The 15,253-nt window shown below is 31.8% G+C and overlaps 1 protein-coding gene across 1 annotated transcript in view; it reads left to right on the plus strand.

Annotated features, from left to right (window-relative positions):
* Positions 1–15,253, plus strand: part of Mef2 (myocyte enhancer factor 2) — a 364,222-nt gene that overhangs the window by 103,865 nt on the left and 245,104 nt on the right. The window contains exon 4 of the mRNA XM_067052185.1: positions 9,238–9,345. The gene's annotated coding sequence lies outside the window, so the exon portion shown is untranslated. The remainder of the gene's footprint in view (positions 1–9,237; positions 9,346–15,253) is intronic.

Raw genomic sequence — 15,253 nt, forward strand, 5'->3', positions numbered from 1 at the left:
TTGGATCAAAGAAATTGGATGGTAAGAGTGGCAAGACGGATGGTCTCACGAGAGACAAGTTAAGAATGGTCCAACAGGGAGTGAAACGTCCAACCAGAAACTTGAATCTGCTACAGGGAGATGTTTTATTAACCCGTCTTCGGATAGGCCATACTCGACTCACCCACTGTCATCTCATGAAAAAAGAAAATGCACCGATGTGTCGCTAATGCTGAAACTATCTCACCGTTAGGCACATTCAGATTTACAGGAAATGATCAGAGAAGACCTCACAATATTATCAAAACATTTTCACTTTTTAAAAATAATTAATATCTATGATCACACCTAGTCGAACTCTAATTCCAGCATGTATAAATGGATGCATAATTTAATATAGTAATTTACTCACTACGTCAATTCTAATTGTAACTTTATAAAATGTAAATTGTAATTGTTAATATGTAATTGTAATTGTAAATTGGTATCTTTCTCACTTTGTAATTGTAACTTTGTGAACATATCAATTGTGATCTAATTGGTATGTCCAGTGTAAATGGCCCTTGTGGTCGAAACACTTAAATCAATAAATAAATTTTAAAAAAAAATTATTTCTCAATTATCATATTTTTTTTCACGGAACGGCCTTTCAAGATCACGCGAATATCACTCTTTTCCCTTCTCCTTTTTGCTTTTCTTCTCTCCCAATATCTTCACATCATTTCTGCGTGCCGTTGCTTCCTCTCTTCCGACAGTATCCTTTCGTTTTTCTTTATTTGCCCCAAGAACATTGATTTCTTTCAATTTTTTTCCGTACTGCCTATCCAGGCAGCCTTTGTCTGTTATTCTCATTTTTTTTTTTTTTTTATCCTTTCTCATTTGCTTTTTTTATTATAAAAATACAAAAAACATTTTACCTACCCCACTTCGCAACGTCAGTCGGCAGAAACTTTTGTGACAGTCCAGTAAGATAGAAATCAAGTTCTTTACTTGGGTGCCTCTTTCAAGACCATTCCTCTTTTTCTTTGTTTTAACTCAAATCTCTATTTTACCTTAGTTTAGCGTTCAGATCGCTTATAATAACGGAAACTCTTTTGGTTCCTATTCGTACCTTTCACAGGTATCGCATTTCCATAGCTGGTAGTCTGCTTTTACGTTTTAGCGTCACGGATTTCGATGAGACCACGATAGTTGGAAGGAAAGTGGTTTTGTATTACGCTATTTTAGTAGTTTCTGTTATCTCCCTCCGGCTGAAGAATCTTTTATTCATGGCATTCAGCTGACATCCGGCTCTTCAAATCGCCTTGCTTACTGTATCCAGTGTCTATTTCTCTGTTTTCATTGACGTTGGTCCTATATTATTTGACATCCAGGTTTTCACAGGCTTAAAACTGTTCGGTATATTTACTGTTAATGTATCCTCTAGAAGACTTGTGCTGTAATTCAATTGAATTCCAATCAATCCTATTATTGTTGTGTATGTGGAGCTTGACTTAGATCGATGAGAAATTGTATAATTACTCTAACTCCTAAAATCATCTGATTTATTGTTCTCTATAAGGATAAAGGCCTATATAAAGATATATTAATATTACATGAATTATATGAATTTATAAATATGAATGAATATATTAATATATATTACCTATTCCTTTTCTCTAGTAGCAAGAATCTTAAAGATCAGGGAAAAGTGACTAAAAAAGTAAAAGGGGAGTATAGTATATGTTTTATTCATTTCATATTCAATTGGATCTCAAATTAAATTATAGAAATAATTTGTAAGAGTGTTAGAAAACAGGAAATGTGAAATATTTTTCTTAAATGTTCTTATACCCTCAGTGGATGTAAGATATACTGTACTATAAGATATACTGTATAAAACTCCTTTTAACACCTCGATTACTTTCTCACAAGGAAAGGTTACACACGTGGGATCACCAATTCCAATGAAACCTTTTCTGGTGTTACCAGGTCGAAAAATATCAGACACAGGTGGAACTGTGTGATAATTACCCGTTCTAATTCAACAACTTCTGAATTGGAACTGGTAAAGGTTCGAGGGTTCTTCTCAATGCGCGTTAGGAACCGAGAAAAATAAAATTTATTGCATATATTTAATGGTTATTGTATACAATTTTTTTCTTTTATTTATTTAAAATTTTTTTGGTATAATAAGAACAAAAAAATCATTAATTGTATCCAATGAGTTCATAAATTTCTGCCAAATTCATTAAAAAAAAAATGTTTCGCATAATTTTGAATTTTTTTTATATTATCATACGCCGCAATTCTATTTAATGGTTATTATACACCAACCTATTTGTTTCTTTTGTGCAGAATAATAACAAATGATAATAAGGAGAAATGTTTGCAATCCCAATTCTCAAAACGTAATAATTCTTGGATTTTCTATTTTAAAAAACAAATAATTTACCTTAACATTTATTTCTTTACTTTTTAGCTATTTTAATCCTGTAAAAATTATTAATTTTCTTCTAGAGGCTGTGGAAATTCAAGTGTTCCAATAAGGCGAAAAGTTTGAGCAAAACCTTTTTATTTTTTTATCATAACGAAATTTTTTTTAGAAGTTAATTATTTATTTTGTTAGTTCAATAAATGTCATTGCCTTTGTTATTGACGTTACTTTTATCTTCTATTAAGAATTATTATTTTAATATATTTATTTTGTCATAATTTTTTGTTTTATTTATAACATTGTATATAGTTAGGGGTGTATGAGACTATACCCTCCCCCATAGTAAATCGTTAAAAAAAAAATTGTACCTCTTACATTACCCATGTAATTACCTGTGTACCTCATACGCCGCAATTGTATTTAATTGTTATTATATACCGACCTATTTTGTGCAGAATAATAGTTTTAGGCAGAACAAATGATTGTTTATTTTATTGGAAAAGTTTAAGTGTATACTAAACTACAAGAATTATAGAATAAAAAAAATTACAAAGTATATATATAAAAAAAAATTCTTTTGGAAAAATCTAGTCAGACTTGGTTTTAGAGTATTTTGAAACCCTTAATACGAATTTTCGTATCAGTTAAAAATTTTTAAATTTTTGGGCTTGATTTTTGGAAGATTATTAATATCACCCGTTCACAAAATAAATTAGTAACTTTTTACAATGTTATTCAAATCCAACATAACTACAACTGTTCGAAAGTTAAATATCCACTCGTCCAAATAATATCACAAAGTTTTTTATCTTATCCATTTATATGTGAGAAACTTGCGACGAATAATATGTAAAGAATGTTAGTGTAAATAAGATAGGCATATGCGGTTGTGGAACTTTAGTAATGAACAAATTCTTAAAATGGTAATAAATACTTTTTCTTATCTTTATACCCTTTATTTTATTTCTTTATTCTTTATGTCATTCGTACCGAAACGTTGTATGCCCTTATGGCCATTATCAATTTATCTATTTATTTTTTATCAAAATACAATTTAAAATTTGTCGATTATAACTGTATGTTAATTGTAAAACTGTTGAATTGAACTGATGGTAAATATTTTTATTTTTAGAACTTGACAATGGGCTGAAAGTATAGTTTTTCTAATTTTGTATACACTTGAATAAATTAGTTTATTGGTTTTATTGAGATAGATTGGTAATAAAAACATACATAATAACAATTAAATACAATTTATAAAATTATATGAATTTTTTTTTCTCGGTTACTAGGGCGCATTGCAAAAGAATCCTCGGACAGGTGTCTAATATTTTGTAACCTAGTACACAAAAAAAAAATTTAACTGAAATTTGTTATCCCAAATCTATAGCCTGTCCTTGTGATAATGTAATCGATGTGTTGTGTACGTTACAACCACTTAGGACCAAGTTCTAAAAATAAAAATATTAACCATCAACAGTTTGACAATTAACATACCATTACAGTCAATAAATTTTATATTTAATTTTAATTAAAAAAAAAAAGATGGGCATAGGGTCCGAAACGTTGTTCGGATGACCTAAGCAATAAAGAAGTAAAATAGAGGGTATATATTTCTGATAACAAAAAGAATAAAGTTAAAAAAAAAAAAGAAAACCGTTGGAACTCATGTTGTAGAATTATAACGAAACGTAGGTGGGAGGATTGCGTCGAGACAGGTTTAGTAGATTTGGGTTGGAACGTGAATCACTGAAATAAAGTATGTAGAGATTGATAAGTGGTATTGTTAGAGAGCCTTTTGGTTTGCTTAGCATTTATTATTATTTCTAAATGATACGGGAGAAAAAGAAGTTTCAAATAAAGGAAAAATTCACTAACGTTTCATCAACTCAGGTTGTAATTTGTTTACGGTGGTCCGATTAGTATTTGGATTTGTGCTGTTTACACTGTGCTAAGCCCTTCTTACGTTTCGTGTGAATTACTGTGGTCGTGTTGAAGTTATTCCAATTTTAGTGAGATTTACACAAAAAAACAGTGGGGAAAAAATTCATCATTTTAGAGTTTTCTGAGGTACGAAAAACGAATCTCAATACTAGGTCAGTCGAGCTTAATTATTTCAATACAAGACAAGAACCCCTGGACACGTGTCTATAACTTTCGAATTAGTATCACTAACAAAAGATTAATTGGAATCCGTGATTCCACGATAGACTTCTCTTGTTGGTCATTTTTTATTGATCTTCGAAACTAATACGGGCATTGAGGAGGGAAATGGTTGTATAACTCTCGAAGATTCTGTAGTTGGTGACATCAATGCAACATAGAATCTCTGGTGACCTTGCTCTTCAATCTGATTTGTTTTGGTAGTGCATTGTAGTTCTCTTTTTAGTCTATATATATGGTAATATTATTTATTTTGGGAGTGCTTTTTTTTTTTCTTCTTTTTTTTCTTCCGTTCTTTATCTTCTCTAATTATGTCCATCTTCAGTTTTTATAAATTATTGAGCTCCGTCTTTGTGGATGTCCCTGAGTGGATGCCCCGAGCATGTAATATTTTCAAAATATAGAAAAAAAAATTAAAATATTATTTATTCACTCCATTCCAGCATTTACTTTGATATTTTTTTTTTTATCTAAATAGTCATGCAAGTAGTCCTATTTGTCAACCTCTGGTGGCTGCTTTGAAATTGCCACCGCGTACTATCCTTAGTGGGAGTGTTAAGGTTCATTACCCGGGACCGCCGAGAAATAAATATTAGCTGCCCCAGATGGGAATCGAACCCTCAACGTTTTGAACTGAGCTCTCTAGGACCCACGCCTCAAAGCGCACGCCCGTCGCGTTCACGACCTGAGAGTGAGAATGTTAATATTCATTTTTTATGGGCCGCCGGGAATCGGATCTACAACGTTATGCACTAAGTACTCCGGTGTCCTCACCACATTATGGTCGGCGATCATATTCTTCCAACTACATTTCGATTTTAGTTTTATGTGGGAATATTTATCATATTTATATCAGCTTTTCAAGTAATTATTTAAAGTAATTACTTCTACCTACCTTATTAAATATTCTGAAGCAAGACATTTATATTGTTTATAAATAATATTTCTAGAAATTTCAATGGTCTAATCGAAGATAAATGTAACTTGCCCATGAATGCTATTTGAAAAATATGAGAAAGTGTTAATATATATATTTTTTTTATTGTGTCTCAAAAACGTTACAAGTACTATAGCCCAAGAGGAGAAAAAAGTCAGTTTTTTCACCCCAATTTTTTATTACTTTAATGAAAACTATGTATAATTACTTTTCAAAGTTGATGAGTCTGCCAAGTATAGGTAGGGGAAATAAAAAATGGCGGCTGTTTCAAAACCTTAAAAAACATTAATTTTTCATTCGGAGCTCTATATCATAAAAACTACCAACTACACTAGAAAATCTAATAGAGAATTATTTAAAGTAGAGTAAATTTTCTGAAATATGAGCCCTAATAAAGCTATGTACGTCCAATAGTTCTCGAGATATTGCTTTTCAAAAAGCAACATTTCTTAAAAATCTACTGAAAGATAAGAAGTTAGTTAATTTATTTTGAGAAATCTATATCTCAGGAACCATGTGACGTACAGATGTCTATTAGCACTCAAATTAACACTAGTTTAACGTACTATAAAGTAGTTTATGAAGTTTATCTTCGTAGGAGTAGTAGTTTTCATGATATGTCCTAAAATAAATTATTTATAGTAGTTCGGACAATAAGTTTGAGTTTTGAAAAACTTTATTTCAGAAAACATACGACGTACAGATGTCTGCCAGCACTCAAATTAAAGCTAGTTAAATTTACTATAAAATATTTTATACCATTTATCTTTGTAGGAGTAGTAGTTTTTATGATATTTGACAAAATAAATTCACAAACTGTTAATTTCTTGTTGTTCGTATAAAATGTTTGATTTTTGAATTAATATATCTCTAGATCCATAAGACGTACTTATGTCAGCCAGCACTCAAAATAAAGGAAACCTACTTACTATAAAGTAGGTTATGACACTTATCTTTGTATGGATAGTAGTTTTTATGGTATTCTCTTATGAATATAAATTTGGCAAATGAAAATTACGACGATAAACGTCATGAACCACTTCATAGCCCATTAAATTAGCTTTAATTTGAGTGCTAACAGACATCTGTACGTCAAATGGTTTTTGATATATAGATTTTTTAAAGTAAATTCACTAACTACTGATCTTTCAGTACGTTCTGTACAACATTTTTATGAAATATAGCTTTTTCAAAAGCTATATCTCGAGAACTATTGAACGTAAATAGCTCTATTAGGGCCTGCAGTTTATTATTAGGCCATCAGTTTTGACTAGTAATTGTATATAGTTTTCATTGAAGTAATCAAAAATTGGGGTGAAATAACTGCCTTTTTTTCTTCCCGGTTCTTGTACTGTTAATATTTACCGGGAATGATAGTTTGTTAGAAGTGTCTACTACAGGGAAATTAAAATGAAAAAAAAAACTAATCAAACTAATCTTTGAAGGAAAAAACGATATAATTATGTACTTTTAGTGATAATATTGTAGAAAGCACAAGAACTATATTTAAAATAAAAAATATATAGTGCGGTTAACACAGCACACATCTTTCACTTTCTATAAAAAATTGTATTTTAGAGTTTCCTTTTGTAAAAATAACGAATTAATTTTGTTCTTGCCAAGGATGCAAGATAAAGATGCCGTTTACATGTGAATACTATCAGTTGAGTTCAAGCGAATAGAACTCCTGTCTCTATATTTCCTTTTTTTTTCCTCAAGTTACTCAAAAAATTCTTTTATATTTGTGTTTATTATTGCTAACAATGATAACTGATTGTTTATTTTGAATAAGAAATTAAATTAAATGAGATGTACTCTAGATGAAGTTAGACAATTTTAGCGAGGATAAGTCCTATTTGATATTAATTATAACTGTATTTATTTACTCTGTTTAATCAAAATTATGGACCCGTTTATAAAAAAAAAAAAAAAAAACTTAAATAGTATTAAATCTATATTTATATCTATATATAAAGTTGCACTTCTGGTTGTTCGATTTTAACAAAAAAGTTGCTGTAATATCCCTGTAATTTGGTATTTGATGGGAGGAATAAGTTTGGCTAGTGGACCTAGTGGTCCTTTTTGCCAACCTCTGGCGGGTACGGGTACCTGAGTTGCCTTCGCTTACTGACCAAGGTGGGAGTGTCAAGATTCATTTTTCGGGACCGTCGAAAAATAACTATTAAGTGCCCTAGGTGGGGAACCCACAACGTCCCGAACTGAGCGCCCTAGGACCTGCGCCCCAACAACGTCCAACAAGATTAAAAATACGCTTGTTCTAGATTTGAAGTTTAAATTTTATTCGACAGGAAACTGCACGTCGATTTCGACTATTACACTACTTTCTAGACAAACGGTCTAAACTTCCAACACATTACAAAAGACTGATATACATGACTGTAATAAGGCCAATCTGGACATATGGAGTTGAGCTTTGGGGCTCCATAAACCTTCGAATTCCTCTCGTATTCAATCCTTACAATCCAAAATCCTTCGTAAAATCCTCAATGCTCCTTACTTTGTCACAAATAAAATCATACATATAGACCTTACTGTTCCCTATGCAACCGATCTAGCCCGAACCAGATATCACTCCTTCCATTATAAACTCTCTAATCACTGGAACCCCTTAGTTTCTAATCTTGCATCCTCTTCTATTCCTGACAATCCTCCGAGGCGCCTGAAAAGAAGATGGCCACGAGACCAACTAATGTAAAATGTCATTAGAGTGCTACCAATGGGTAGTTTCTCTACACGCCTGTAACACTCCAATTTAACTTAGATCAGATTTACTAAATGTATTATAATGTACAGTTGTAAATAGCAATAAATAAATATTAAAAAAAAAATTATTTGAATCCCAACAAATCCCATCAAATCACCTTTACCCTTCGTTATGAACCTACTAACTGCCCTACAGTATCCTTTTATAATGTTGCTCTACCCCTGAAGAACAGATCCGCTACCTTGGACTACACCTGAACACACGAGAAGAGATTTTTTTTTATATTAAAAAAAATTAAACTTCTCCAAAAAGTGAAGATTTACGATTATTTCAATTGACAACGTCAGTTCGCTCTATTCAACTCAAATGGTTTTACTCTACCCGATACGTTTCAAACCGATGTTCTTTGGTGTTTTATACAGGAAGGTGCGAATCTCTTTTTTTGTTATTCTTATTAAAAATAAGAAGGGATATTTGTCAGATACATTCTGCCTCAAGAAGAACTTTAAGGTATCAAAATAGTAAAAAAAAACAAACTATTTATTGTTAACCAACAAAATTTTGCAGGGCTTCGTCTGGGCTGTCTGATTGAAGAATAGATGACAAAAAAATAGATTCATCTCTACAATGTTGGGCGAAACGTTGGTTAACAATAAATTTCTTTTATTATTTTGATACCTTTATTGACTTCCACCCGGACTATGTTCCTACAATTTACTTCATACGGTCAACTCTATTCTTTCTTCTTTCTAGAAAAACTTGAAGGTAACATTTTTAGGAGCTCGAATTTTTCTGAGCTTATTTCACAATTGATTACATAGTTAATTAATAATTAATTTATAAGCTTCTGGAAAGATGTATGAATATTTAACTATATTAAACGATTTATTTCAATATTTACCTGTTTATTTAATTATTTAATTTGATTGATCTTTTCTGTATTTTTCTGCTATTAGCTTTTATTTTTTTTTCTTATTTTTTTGTTTTTTACTTCATTTTTCTTTTCTTTTTTTTCAGCCGAGAAACAGGCCATAAATGCTATCTCCCTTGGAAAGCGCTGATTACTAGACTAGGATTTATAAGACTTCACATTTTATTTTTTTTGGCTGTATATTAAGAGATTCTGTAAGTACTATTGTAATAATTATTGGTGTGGGCAAACTTAAGTAAGATTAAATATAAATTTAAAAAGTAATTTTGAAAGATAAAAACTGTTCCTAGGATTCCCTAGCTTATTACCACCTGGCACTTTTTGTATTCACTCACCTGCTATCTGCTTTGAATCAAAAATGAATGTTACTTTAAATGAAGCTTCACTGATCAAGATTGCATGCTCATAAAATTATTAAGTTGTTATTAAATACCTCATATATATATGATTTTTAAACCTTCCAATATTTTGGTAATTAGACACTTTATTGTAGCTGTATTATCTTATTTAGTATGTATAATGATGAGAAGATAGCTGACATATATATACGAGGAGAAGATGGGTGCGGGTACGGTCAGGTAATAACACAAGTAAGTTTAAAAACTTATTTATTAGTGCTAACGTTTCAGCCAGAATTTCTAGCCTTCATCAGGGCTAAGAAAATAAACAAGATAACAACCAGTGAATAAAAAATGTATAGAAAGATTAATGTAAATAATTGTACAGAATGAATATAGATAAAAATAAAGTAATGAAAGAAGTGACAAATAAAACTTATATACAGGCAATTAAATGTATGAGTAAAATAAAAAAATTGTTTTAGTAAAAAAAAAAAAGAAGAATAAAGAAACAAAATATAAAGTTAAGTAAGACAAATAAGTAATTGGAAAATATTCTTATCATTGCTATATTTTCTAACTCCTACTTTATCTTACTTAACTTTTTTTAAAAATTTATTTAATGTGATTTACAACTGTACAAATAATAAATTCAATAAGTAAATATGTTGTATGTTTCATATACACTTGAAAATCTTGGGAAGGAACCACCCGTCGGTGGTACTTTAAGCATTAATTTAAATTAGAAGGTCCCATGCCCATCTTCTTTTCAGACGCCACAGAAGATTATCAGGGATTGTTAAGGATGAAAGATTAAGAATTAATGGGTTAGGATGGGTAAGGAGTTTGGAATGAAAAGACGCATATTTGTTTTGGGCCAAATCTGCAACGAATAGGATGTTAAGGTCTTTGTGGATGAGTTTATTTGTAACGTAATAAGGTGCATCAAGGATTTTACATAGGATTTTGGATTGTTAGGATTGGATGCGGGAGGAATTTGATGTTTTCGTTGAGCCCCAGAGCTCAATTCCTTGTCCAAATTGGTCTGATTATCGTAGTGTATACTAATTTTTGTAGCGAATGGGATGTTTAAAGTGTTTGTCAAGTAAGTGTTGTAGCAATCGGAATCTACGAGCAGTTTGTCTTTTCAGTTTTGTGTGTGGATTCCAAGTAAATCTCTTGTCAAGACGGAGTCCTAAGTATGGAATCTGTTCAACCGGCGTTAGTGGAGTATTTAAAAAGGATACTGTAGGACAGGAGGGTAGAGGTTTACGACGGAGAGTAAAGGTGACTGAATTGTCAGGATTTATTTTGATTCTCTAGTTTTGACATCATTCTTCAATAGATGTTATGTGTGTCTGTAGTGTTTCTGATGCATTAGTTGGGTCGTTGTTTACAGTATACATGTGTCATCAGCGTATGTTGTTACGACTGTGTTAGGGTGGGTTGGGATGTCAGCTGTATAAGCCGTATAAAGAATGGGACCTAAGATACTACCTTGAGGAACACCGGCGGACTAAGAAAAGAGAGATGAGTAGGCTATGTTATGATTTACTTTAAAGGTTCTATCAGAGAGGTAGGAGCGGATTATAAGGAAAATATGTAGGGGGTAGAAATTGACGAAGTTTATAGGGCAGCTTGTCAAAAGCTTGTTCAACATCGAGGAAGACTCCCATGCAGTATATTCCGCGCTCCAATGTGGAAGATATGACATCAACCACTCGATGACTCTGTTGTATGGTAGAATGAGATGTTCTAAATCCAAATTGGTGGTCAGGAATAACATGATATGAGTCAAGGATGATGGAGGCGTTTTAATAAGAGTTTTTTCTAAGATTTTGCCCATAATGGGCAGGAGTGAAATAGGACGGTAGGAAGATGGATATTCAACTGGCTTGGAGGATTTGGGAAACATTTTTATTATAGACATTTTCCAAGGGTCAGGGAAATAAGTGGATCAGAGTGTAGCATTATAGATATAGGTAAGGAATAGAATGGCTTTACCAGGGAGCTGTTTCAGAATGTGTGCTGTGATAAGATCGTGGCCAGGAGCTTTTTTAGAAGGTGGATGATGTTCATTATTTCTGAGAGATGAAAGGCATTCGGAGGAAGGGTCATTTGGAGTGGAATTGTAATCTCTGCTTCAACATGTTCAAGATGGGTTGGATTAAGGATATCAGGATGGGGGTTAAAAGTTTAGAAGAGGTGTTCGCCGGAAATGTCAGTTTTTTCTTCATCTGATCGTGTCCAAGTCTTATTTTCAGTGAAAAGTGGATGGTTGAAGGATTTGTATTTTAGTAGTTCTCCATAATGATTTGTCAGTGGTATTCAAGTTCTGGAAATTTTGTATTCTGTGTTTTCTAATTTCTGCTTTTATTCTGTTAGTCAATGTATTGTAATGAGTTTTGTCCGAAGGATATCTTGTTCTGTGCCACCTCGCTCTTGCCCGGCGTTTTTCTGTTAATAATGCTTGTAACTTAACTTTAAATTTTGTTTCTTTATCCTTCTTCTTTTTTTTTTTTTTTTTACTAAAACAATTTTGTTATTTTACTCACATGTTTAATTGCCTATATATACGTTTTATTTCTCACTTCTTTCATTACTTTATTTTTTTTCTATATTCATTCTGTTCAATTATTTACTTTAATCTTTCTATATATCCTTTTTCATTGGTTGTTATCTTGTTTTTTATTCTTAGCCTTGATGAAAGCTAGAATTTCTGGCTTAAAAGTTGGCACTATTAAATAAGTTTTTTAAACTTATTTTGTGTTATTATTTGAGCACACCCCCAATTATCTTCTCTTCGTATTTATTTAGTCAGCATTCTTGAGCTTGAGAAAAAAACGTTAAAGTCTAAGAAATACGATTTTAATATTTTCGGGAATTAGGAAATCGATTTGCAAATATAGACAAAAATCATTTTCTATCCTCCCATAGTTCAAGTTATTAGGTTCTTATTGGTTTCATTCTTGCCCTATAAATCAATTGTTTGTTTTCAGTTGAATGATGAAAATTTCAGTTTAATAGTTAATTGATTTACCCTTCGTCGTAAACCTTCGTCTTGCCCTACAGTATGTTCTAATAATACCCCACTTATTCCTGTTGAACAGATCCGTTACTTAGGACTGAATCTGGACAAACGACTGACATGGAATCCTCATACAAGACTGAAAAGAAAGGAAACTGATCGTCGATTCCGACTATTACAACATTTACTTGACAAACGGTCCAAACTTCCAATCCATTACAAAATACTGATCTACATGACTATTATAAGGCCTATTTGGACATACGGAATCCTTACAGTCCAAAATCCTTCGTAAAATCCTTAATGCTCCTTACTTTGTCACAAATCAAATCATCCATCAGGACCTCAATATCCCCTATGTTGCCGATTTGGCCAGAACCCGATACCAATCCTTCCATAATAAACTTCCCAACCACCCAAACCAACTCGTTTCTAACCTGGCTTCTTCTTCACTACCTAATAATCCTCCTAGGAAGATGGCCTCGAGATCTTCTCCAATTTAAGAGTCTTAAGTTGATGAGTCTGCCAAACATGGTTAGAGGGAATAAAAAATGGCGGCTGTCTGAAGAACAAAGAAATAATTTTTGAGTTCTTTTAAGTAAACAAAAAGTTCTTCTAGTTAAGCAGACCAATAAAATTTTCTTTTGGAAAGGTCAGGTCAGATTTGGTTTAGCATCTTTTGAAACTCTTAAGTACTTATTTTCATATAAATCAAAAATTGGAAATTTTTGGAGAATTTGGCGTTACTACAACTGTTGGAAAGCTTAATTACAGTCAAAAATTTGTATTTTTTGATTACTACCAAAATTGTTTTTTAGATCCGCAAAACTGTATCTCAATAAAAACCCATTTTGTCCCAATTTGCTAGGCCAGTTGTTCTTATTTTAATACATTGTGAGGTAATAATTTAACAATGGATTTTTTTTTTGGGGGGGGGTTGTAGAATAACAAAAAAATATAGACAATTCTATTAATTGAGATTAAATGTATAATAATTCACAAAATACACAAATTGCTTTCAAGTGGGTCGAAAAAAATTTTACTGTGAAAAACCAAATCAGATTCGTTTTCGACATCAAAAAAACTCTTTAAATACAAATCTGACCCACTTTGTCAGTCAATTTGAATTTGGCAGAAACCTATGTGATATGGGAAACTACTTTTGGTTTTTGTATTTTTTTTCTTTCTTTCAAACTCATTTAATACAATTTATGATCTTCTGTTGTTATTCTAATAAAAGAAATCGATTGGTATACAAAGTCAGTTACGCTAATATAAAATATGTCTTCAAGTATTTTTTTTCTTATCTCCTACGGTGCATTAGCAAGATCCCTCGGACACGTGTCAAATATTTGTCGACCTAGCCGAAATAAGTTTAGTGATCCCACGTGCAAGCCGCTTGTAAGTCGAATTTTACTCTGAACATTTAGTTTTTTACATGCTATTGTTAAATCATGGATGGCTACTTTTTTTTCTACACTTAAACTCATTTAATACAATTAATGATCTTCTGTTCTTCTTCTAAAATTAAAAAAAAAAAAATATGTATATCTTTTAGTATTTTTAACCTGGCGCATTGGCAAGAAGAATCATGGGAAACGTGTCTGATATTTTTTGACCTAGTATTACAGAAAAATCTTGTAAGTCGAATTTTACTTTGAACATTTAGTTTGTTAAATGGCTGTACATATTGTGACATACGAATAGTCCAGTTCATTCAGACAGTTCATCTTTTGTTATCAGTCCAGTATGTGTTCTCCAGGGAATTCCAGGATGTGATTGGATACAGGCATTCGTTTCGAGTTATTATCCAAAGTTGGAAATAAAAAAATGTCTGATAAGTATCTTCTGTCTTTCAGTCAATACTGAACTTTAGAAGGTTGAGGTATTAAAATTAAAAATTTGTATGGTTTTGGCAATAATTCCAGAAAAAAAAGTTTTTAATTTTATTTTTGTCTTATTTATAATTTAGCTCTCAGAAAAATATATATTATCTTATTTAATATTTTTTTTTTGTCGAATGAGCCATTTTCATCCTCACTCTTTCAGTTGCCTGTCGTTCAACTGTCCTCCAGAGGATTGAAAATAAATTTATTTCCTTGAAGGGCATAGGCCTGTTGTATCATTTTGGCTGGCTTAAGGTGTCGGCTCCCGGAAACCCATTACACACACAAAGCCTTTCCCCCATCCGTTCAAACTCCATTCCCTTAACCTAAATATACATACGTATCTCTAAGCTCCTTCACAATATATTCCCGGTAAACAAATAAGTTAAAATAAACCTATGTGGTATGTATTTTTGAATCTTAATTTCTCCAAATGGAGCGAGGTTTTTCATTGCTTGGAAGTGTTCCACTGATTATAAAGACTGGCATTCCATATGTCGACCTGTCCTGAAAGTGGGGAGAGTGTGCTAAGAGTACGAGAGATATAAGGGGTGAAAAGGTGCAAAAAAGTGTTTATATTCAATTTATTGAAAATTTTCTTACTAAACATGATCTACTGAAATAAAAGCTAATTTAATTTCCTTGTACCAGTGATGCGGCGTGGTCACTCACACGTGGGGGATAGAGTGGGCTCAGGGATCCTCAGGTCGATTGTGTAAATATTGTATATATTATTTTATCATTATGTTATTTTATTTATTTATTTTTCATCCAAATAGTTTGATTATGTTCATCTTGTCTATTCTTTTGTTTGTATATATTTTAAGAGAGTTTTTTATTTTTTATTTTA

The sequence above is a fragment of the Halyomorpha halys genome, unplaced genomic scaffold (assembly GCF_000696795.3).
Source record: "Halyomorpha halys isolate HHAL.00 unplaced genomic scaffold, Hhal_1.1 Scaffold27.1, whole genome shotgun sequence".
Classification (NCBI taxonomy): Eukaryota; Metazoa; Arthropoda; class Insecta; order Hemiptera; family Pentatomidae; genus Halyomorpha; species Halyomorpha halys.